This window comes from Arachis ipaensis, chromosome B6 (genome assembly GCF_059453495.1).
Source record: "Arachis ipaensis isolate K30076 ecotype BB chromosome B6, ASM5945349v1, whole genome shotgun sequence".
NCBI classification, from domain to species: Eukaryota; Viridiplantae; Streptophyta; class Magnoliopsida; order Fabales; family Fabaceae; genus Arachis; species Arachis ipaensis.
This window is the reverse complement of record NC_142441.1, coordinates 124,308,701-124,315,343: the sequence shown is the minus strand read 5'-3', so window position 1 is coordinate 124,315,343 and position 6,643 is coordinate 124,308,701.

Genomic DNA, 6,643 nt, shown 5'->3' with positions numbered 1-6,643 from the left:
CTTTAATCCTTCATCGGGTTTCTAGAATATATTATTTCCTTATATATATATATATATATATATATATATATATATATATATATATATATATATATATATATATATAAACATATATAAGTCTTAGAATTGTCATAACCCTTGATTAACCTTTGCTTTACGGCTAGAGGTAAGGCTTAGGGTAATTGGGGTGTTACAGCTCGCGTCTTCCTACATTCGACCATCCGTCATTGCCTTGCACGGCTTCCTTCTTCAGGTCGGCAAGTGGACCAACAGCAAGCATCAGAGACTGGAGAATCTTCCCATGATCCACCAGCATCCCGGGGATAGTCCTAATGTGGCCATTCAGGGTTTTCATGACCTCCCTGGTAATTTCATTTTGGTTTATTATCTACAATATCCATACAACCACATACTTCTACGTAAGCTAAACTTAGTAACAACTATACACTTCATACAAAATGGCCACAACATGTTCTGCAAAAAACTAACCTCCTGAAACATCCGGATGAACCTAACGTTATGGTCATCGTCGATGGTTCCGTCACCACCATCCGTCCCTTTAGCGACTTCACTGCTCGAAACACAACCATGTTTTGACTTGTCAGGAGAAAGATAACACACAACACACAACAAGAATCACAAAGGTGTCACTGGGATTGCTTTACTCACCAAGCGAGAGAGACATTGTTATTTTTCTCCTTCTGTGCATCAACTTGATCCTTCATTTTTCCAAGTATCTCTTGCACAGTAGCACATGTCTCTATTGCTCAAATTTGCACGGACTATGGTTATGAATAGTTTCACATGTGTTATATGAAACCTTGAAATGGGCTCATATAATATCATGGCCCATTAGTGAGCTAGGCCCAGCTGAACAAACACAATTATATTATTATTCCATTTAAAAAAAGTTTGTATCACATGTCTAAACAAAAGAAATATATTTAATTATTCATGAAACCACCAATGAGGCTTATAGAAGAAGCAAGAAAACTGAAATGACCCTTTTACCCTCACCTGCTATGCGTTTCCCCATGTGCACAGTTGTAGACCTTAGGGTAACGGCGACATGACAGATGAAAGGACTACTCACCTTTGCTTAAGAGCTGCATATATGATACACGCCAGCGTCACCCAAAGTTAATTTTCAAAAGCTTTCTTTTGTAAAGACTGTATGAACTAATAACGAATAACTCCTATCACATCTTCTCTTAAGAATAAATATGTTTGAATAAATTCCATTATCATTGTAGAAGAGTATTGTATTTTAAATATGAGTCTTAACTATTTAATTTTTTGTGGTATAACTTAAATAAATTCATCGAAAAAAGTTATTAAAAAATACATTTAACTGAAATTTCAAATACAATACTCGTCTACAATATTAATAATTTAAAAACTTCAAAAAAATTATATTATCCAATACAAAGAAGTTTAAAAAGAAAATATTAAATTAAATTTACATGTAAATATTCATGTACTCAAATCTATAAAAATAGAATGATCTAATACAAATCCATGTAAAAAAAAAGATTAAATTTAACAGTGAATATTCATGTACGAAAATTTTAAATACAATATTCTTTTACATAATTAATAATTTAAAAATTAGATAAAAATATTTTACTCCATGCAAAGCAATTTAAAAGGAAAAAAAGGATTGATGACTCATTAGTTTATTTAGGTTTGTTGATCCTTTAAATTTTATTATAAAAAATTTCATAAATGATTTTCAAATAAAAAATTATTTTCATAACAATTATATCTTTAAACGATAATTAGAAAAATTGCCAGTAATAATTTTGTTGCACCAATTAATTCTTGCTTTTAGTTATTAATCATAGCATTAGTAATTTATCTCAACATGTTACTACAACAAATTTGAAGAAAGAGATGTCAACATACAATTTATAAACATAAGCTCTTAATTGCATTAGCTTATTATTCTATGAATTTATTGGATAATATTAGCTCCCTACTTGCATTCCTTGTATCTCTTTTTTCTGGAAAACTAGTTTTCGAAGATATAAATTTTCAAACCCCCTCTTGGACCCGAGGATCGTCTTCAATACACCCATGAATATTCATCGAGTTAAGGTTAACAAACTAACATATTTCTTTCTAACACAGAATACCCACTTCAACCAGTTAATCCCAGATAAATAAAAGTTAACAATTACTTCATTAAACCTAGAGGGAACCCAACGGCAAACTGTATTTCATTAGGATCCAGATTAAGTATCTTTGTTACCAAAAGCCCAACCAAAACACCAGCAAGATCATCCCTTACAACCTGATACCTGCAACTGCATCATCTTATCAAAACAAAAGGAAACTTTAAAAAAGAACCACATACAGGAACAGCATTATGGGCAACCTATTCGTCTAACATTTCCCCAAACATTTCAACTTGTCTCCTAAGTTACTCATTTTCAAGCTCCAGTTTACGAATTTTCTCATTCAATTGGTCAATTTCTTCCTTCTTGTCCTGATTCAACTGCATCGTGACACGTACAACAATGCGATGGTTGTAATCACGAATAGTATAACCGGTGGCAGAAAGAATCTTATCCAACATTTTAAATGAAACTTCTTGATGAGTAAAGCGTTCTTCGTAGCACAATGGAAGATCTAGTCCTCTGCCATTGTGGGGGAGAACCACCATGAAACCAAAAAGCACATTATCATCCTTCGAGTTGATTTCTCGAGGAACAAAATTGGGGACCAATTTGAAAGAACGAACACGCTCTCAGCAACATTAGCTCCATGCGTTCTACATGCATGAACGCCCTCTCACTTACTAGCTCCACCACTGCACGTCAACAACATCACACTCACTCTGCATTAAAAGCTTGCTAAATGAAAACTTTGATAAAAGCTTTAAAAGTAAAGTTTTTGCATCTCACCTCCCTGTTCATCAGGGTTGCTGCCACCACCACATTCCTGGCTATTCGATGGAACTACTTCGGAAGATACTTGCTGGGATGAAGAGATTGAACAGAAGGCCCCCTCTAACAACCTCGAAGGTCTTATTCTCCCCGTTTGAATAGGTGGTGTTGGCTGACGGGCGGGAGGAGTTGCCGCGCTGCGCAACCAAGCCACAACCTCAACCAAATTATGGAACCCACGGTGTTCGCTGTTTCGGTAACCATTGACTTGTTGCTCACACTTGCCATGAGCGATACATGCCAGGAACACGACCCCTTCGCACGGCGTAGAATGAAAAACGACCACCATCGGTACTCATCACCACTTAAGCATACAAGAGAAATTGTTTTCACAGAACAATGGAACAAGAAACAACTGACACCATTAATATCTTCCTTCTCAGCTAACACTAATTTGTAAAACACATAAGGAGGGCATTTTATAACCCACTTCAAAACTCATTCCAAACATAATAATAATAATAATAACAGTAACAAACATAAATGATAAATAAAACAACATTACTAGTAAATAATTGTTTTATTAATAACCATCATGAATAAAAATAATGATATTAACAACTTTAATAATTTTTTCCGTTACAGTTACAATATCTACAACACACCAAAATATTTTATAACTATGACAAATGTTGACAAATTGAATTAAAACTTTGTTTAGATCGAAGATGGAAAAATAAAAGGAAATAAAATAAGAGAGGAAAAAATTAGCACAAAAAATTGGAAAAAAAATTGGTTTTTGATGTCTTAATCGAATAAAGCAAAAAACCAGCCTCGCAACAAGATAACTATGAATATCATTATTCATTTATTTTATTTTTGTTTTTCATAAACACAATAAAATATTATACTCTTAAATATTTGATTTACATTATTCATCTCACATGCGTAACGCTCACATGGGACTCTCTTCTATGACACATTACTCTAAAAGACCATTTTCAAACTTAAATTATTAAACAAAAACATTTAATACCAACCTAATTAAGAACGAGCAAATATTTTTACCCATATTTATAATATATAAGACTCACACCCAAATCTTTTCATGAAAAAAAAAACATATCCTTAATTATTATTTCAGTTATTTTCACACTATGTATATTAATAATTTTCACAAATTATTTAATTTTATGATTATTTATTTTCATAGTCTTCATATTCTTATTTTAATTTATTTTTATAACCTTTTTATTTCTACTTTTTTTTTATCATATTCATGTTTCTTATTTTTATTTGTATTTTTATTCACTTATTCATGTTAATTAAAATTATTAAAAATTTAGAAAAAATAAAAATAATAAATATAATGATAATGAAACTAAATAATAAAATAACTGAGAGTACCGTACTCTCTATGTTACGAGTAAATAAAGGTGATTTCTATTGACAATTAATTTTTAGGAAACGGTGACTTTTTTAATCCAAAAATTATATTATTACTATCTTTCATCTCGCTAAAAATTGTTGTCACAACTTTAATTATTAAATTACACATTTTTATAGACTTTTTTCTAATGACATCTTCATTTAAGGCTTCTCAAGTAAATAAAAAATTTTCTAACATGATAAGCGTAAATTCATTTACTTTATTTTGGTCACAACCCAATCTAGTCTTTTTTTTTCTTTTCGTGCAATCCACTCTTAAGTTATGTACTACAAATAGCCTTTCAATGAAACTAAAGGTATTTTGGCTAAGCCCAAACACATTAGTTCTCTAACTCCATGTTACCCGTTTTTGAAATAACCCATCACAGTTTTTGCAATAAATCCCAACGATACTTACAAAAACACTACTCACTTTAGTTACTGCAAAGATTAAGCCAACATTATAATTAGGAAAAGTATGAAGAGCCAATAGATGTATTGTACAATGCATACAATGGGGTTAAATAGAAATTAAAAATATATTATGGACAATTAATTAATTTTGAATTGTTTCTAATTTGAAATTTGAAACAAATTAGGATTACCATCAGTTATAGAATCAAAACAACAACCTCCCTCTCTTAATACGGCGTGACCTCCATTCTCTCCATTTCTCCAAGAATCTTGCCGGTGCAGCACTGCCACGATCACCGCCTGCCGTCCGAGTCTGTTCCGACCGGCCTCGTCGTTTGCACAGTCTACCGCCCAGCATGATGTTCCTCTTGTTTGGTCGATATTCACGGCAATGCAGTAACCCAGACGTCCAGCGAGGACAGTGCACAGCCGGTGTGTGCCTTCTTCCCGATGTGGACGTCGCAAGATGAAGGTGTTTCAAGTGTGCTTCCTCTTTCACGCAAATCACCCAACCAGAGTTCCTTAATGGAGTGCGATATGGTTTATCTGCTGGGTTGTGTTCCATCTACCGTTGATAATGAGAATTCATCAAATCCATATGAAAATGTAGCCGACCATTTCGTCGTCAACGGTGAGCAATCGAATAAGGTGAGCAACTTACGTTCAAAACATTGATAATATATGGTTATTTTTCAACTGATTTAGATTTTAAATCTCAATGCAAATGGCGTGTTTATTTTTATGTTTAATGCTTACCCATATGTGATGGAGAATTTGTGATTCTACCAAATCTGTGATTGTTTTATATTGAATGGTATGCTTATATGTATGTAGAATTTGCATAAATTAATTAATCATGGCATGCTTATATAATTGTTTTATAATGGTATGTTATGCTTATATGCTTCCTGCATATTATATGGTATGCTTATATGCTTCCTGCATATTATATGCTTATTTTTCATGCTTATATGCTTATATGTATGGAGAATTTGCATAAATTAATTAATGGTATGCTTATATGATTGTTTTATAATGAATGGTATGCTTATATGCTTCCTACATGTGTAGATAAGAATTTATGTATATAATTATACATGATGGTTATTGAATGAATAAAAAAACCAACTTTAGGGTGATGCAGGCGTTGAAATCGAGGATTGAATTATGTGTATAGTAATTGTATCTAATGCATGTTCAACTATGTGAGGTACAGTGACATTGTGAAAGAGAATCCATAGTAGTTACAATCCTTATATAATAGGTAAAATGAAATAATTAAGTCAATTACCCATCATTGTCATTTTCATGCATTTATTTTTAAGCTAGAATTGTTAGGATGATTAACTTGATTTCTAGTTTTTGTTGTGTTTTTGGTGCTGGTTATTGAGGTTTTATTTACATGATTAATAAGGATTTATTTTTTTTCTTTGGGTTTCTATGTTTATTTTGGAATTGTAGGCCATGCAACTGTTGGATGTTACTGAGGTTGAAAGTGAAGAGATGGATCTTGGTTACGAGGTTTTGGACTGTAGTTTAATTTTGTGTAGTCATGATCCGCATGTTTGATTTGATCATTAATGGTAATGATTTTTTTGTAATTTATCTGAATGTAGTTACCGGATCATGGTTGCCTTCAAGAAGACGAAATACCAAGAGTTGGAATACGGTTTGCGCAGTTACAGATGGCTCATGAATTCTATGTTACTTACGCAAAGAAAGTAGGATTTGCAACTAAGATAAGGATGACAACATGTGACAAGATCACAAAGAAGAGTTAACCAAGCTATCCACTATAATCGCGACGGGTTCCGCGGGTCTCGTGTCAAAGCACCAACGCGGAAGAACATGATTTCAGCTGCTAGGTGCAAGGCAAGGATATATGTGAAGTTTGATAAGGACATCCAAGAGTG